Raw genomic sequence first — 3,120 nt, 5'->3', positions numbered from 1 at the left:
TCTTTCCCTGGGAGAGGGGGGTGCTGGGGGCAGTGAGGGGGAGCATGGGAGGCAGGAGAGGAGAAAATGTATTGAGGGCAGAGAGGATGTCTCCAAAGAAAGCCAGAAAGCACCTACACATAGTATATAAATAAACGCTTTCCTGTCCCTAATTTTGACACATGTGGAAAAAGACCTTTTTTTGCTGGCATGCTGGTGGATCTGGGGGTGGATCTCAGCAGCTGCAAGAGGAGCAGGCATTCCTCAGTGACCCCCTTCCCATCAGGATGGAGACAAGGAGAGACCTGCAGACATCCACCCACCGCTGCTTCCCTCAGCTCCTGCACACCCAACAGCCAAAAAGCCCCAGATATTGGGTGACTTTAGCATCCCCAAGAACAAGGCAGGAGTTCTGCCCACGCACACCTCAAAACTCTGTTTCCTTTCACTGAAACAAGTTCTGCCCCTCAAGCCTGGAAGCTTAACAAAAAGCCACAAATGGGATCTAGTGTTTCAGTGTGTTTTACAAAGAGAAAGCACCTGTGTGCACGTGGGAGGAAAAACCATCCGCTCAAACTTGGGCACCCTGGAAAAGGACCCACATCAAGCCCGTTATTTCAGGCCAATGTCATTCTCCTAGAACTGGTAGGGACTTGGTTAATCTGGCTCACAGATGGGGTCAGGCACAGTAGCTCAGTGTCTTTAGAGCAGGCAGTAGGTCTGAGCATGAGGCTGGCAGTGAGTCAGGCAGCTCCTCATCCGGGCGGCTGAGGTTTCACAGGACAGAGTCAGCAACTTTCTCAGCTCCAGTTAAAGCACAGGGTGAGCTGAGAATGAAAAAACAGCCTGAAGCCAAGCCTCTAAAAGCTGAGAATACATAATTTGATGCTAAAGTAGGTCTTGATTTCTATTGAGCTGGCTCTCTGGTGCACATTCCTGCATGGGCTGCTTCACATTGCATCAGGCAGGAGCATCACACTGCCACTTGTTCACTGCTTGCACTGAAGCTTGGCTCTGCAGCAGTGAGCCAGCAAGCCAGGTAGATTCAGACTTGCCACGCAGAGACTTGTGTTGGTGTTTGGGTGTTGTTTGGGCCAGCTTCCATTAAAAGCAGGTTATTTTCCCCAAAGCTTTGGCAAGGAAGTAAATATGCTAAAAGGGCCAAGACACACATGGCCTATCCATCAGCTTCTTCCCTGTGGATGAATGACATTAGCACTATAATCCATCCATCTGGCATATCTGAAAATGCTTCAGGATCCATTTCTGTCAGGCCTCCTTTGATGGTTCCAAATGAGGTTATCCCAGCCAGAGGGCACAAGGCTTTTAGGGGGGTTTCATTCTACCAGTCCTACCATCAGATGGTTCAGACCTGCCACCTCCTGAACCTCCCTTCACCTGCTGCTAGATGGAGGAGGAATAGTTCACTTCAGATAGTAGAATTTGGAGTCAACCTTTCTTTAAGCCAACAAGCTAGCACCCAAAAGGACTGGATAATGTACCAAACAACTTCAGCAGAACTTAGAAACCATTGCTGATACTTGCTTGTGTCTGCAGGGAGCTTGACACAGCAGAGGGTCACTGTAGGGCCCCAAAACAACAATGGTTTTGCTCCCTTTGGGGAAAACCCAGCATCTTGGGGTCTTTTCTTCACACAGCCAAGGTGACAGAGGCCAGGCCTCATGGGGCAGCAGAGAAACACTGACCTGGTTAACACTTACACATGCATATGCCACATTAACATATACTTTTTTTTCTATTTCTCATCTGGTTTCATGAAATTAGATGGAGGCATCACACTAGGCTCTGCATATGGGCTAGCAGATCACTCACCCCATAAACTGGGGCTGTCTGGAAATCTTACATCTTTTTTTCCATTAGGAACAAGAGACTGTTGTAATTCTGGCACTGAGATGAGCTGAGGGCATCAGTTTCCATGCAAATCCCTATGATATCAGTCTGATTATGAGGGAAAATAAAAGTTCAAAACCACAGGAATTGGAGAAGAGCCAGGGAATAGGGAAATGAGAGGCTGAGCCCTTAACTGAGCAAAGCTGAGAGAAGTCATTTTTCCTGCCTTCTCCCTTTAGCATGGTCAGTGCAGCCACACATCACTACCAGGTAGTAGTGTTCCTTCCTGATAAAAAATCTGCATTTGCAAGGCTGGCAGGTTTGTCATCCTGCCATTTGGTTCTCACAAAAACCAGGAAAATTTATCTATCTTGAAGGTATTTATAACTTTCAAAAGATACAACAGAACTGGTCTGGCTTTAAGAAATGGTCTGTAAATTGTAGAGGAAGCATCTGAAATTATATCAGTGATTTAACAGACACATACTGCAAATGCATTTTTATGTACAGATATAAAGCAAATCATTATAGCCTGGCACCCTCAAAATCCTACCTTGCCTTTTCCCTGCTTCTACAACTTCAGCTCTGCTACCAAATTCTTCTTTTAAGGACCAACACCACCTTACTTCAGGCCAGGCTTTTCTGTATATGCATATCTGGGCACATCAAACCCCCAAAGGAAGGGCTTTCCTCGAGGAACTGGCTCTGTTCAGTCTGTTTCCCATTTTGAACATCATCATCATCACCACACCAACTGCTCACCCCTGGATGGAAAGAGAAAAGAGGACAGAGAAATAAGAGCTGCCTGGAAATTTTTCCATCAAAGTCTAGACACGTCATCATGGGGAAATAGTCTGCAACAGAGGTGCTCTGAAAGTGAAAATTCCTGAATAAAAAAAGTAGCTCAGAGAAGGTTTCCAGAAATGTTTTTGTGATTTTATTCTCCCTTTCTCTCATTTCATGAGGTGCTAATGATGGCATGTCACAGGATAGCACAGAAGCTCAACTTTCTTACTGTATTTTGAATATCAGCCAATAAACAGAACCAATTGAAACCACCTTTTTTTTTTTACCATCAGGCTGTTGTTACATGGGAGCCAAGATATATTTCAAAACAATGGTGTTATTCAAAATGCATAGGGAAGTCTGCCTCATTGGCTTGGTAATGTAAAATTTCTTTTTAGTCAAAAAGAAGTCAGTTTTTTGAGAGGTCACTGGAAAAGCACAATTGGCAGATGCTGAATGGCTCCTTCTTATTTAACCACTCAGCCATGAGGACTAGGAAAGAGT

This window comes from Geospiza fortis, unplaced genomic scaffold (genome assembly GCF_000277835.1).
Source record: "Geospiza fortis unplaced genomic scaffold, GeoFor_1.0 scaffold194, whole genome shotgun sequence".
Lineage (NCBI taxonomy): Eukaryota > Metazoa > Chordata > Aves > Passeriformes > Thraupidae > Geospiza > Geospiza fortis.
This window is presented reverse-complemented; position numbering follows the sequence as displayed.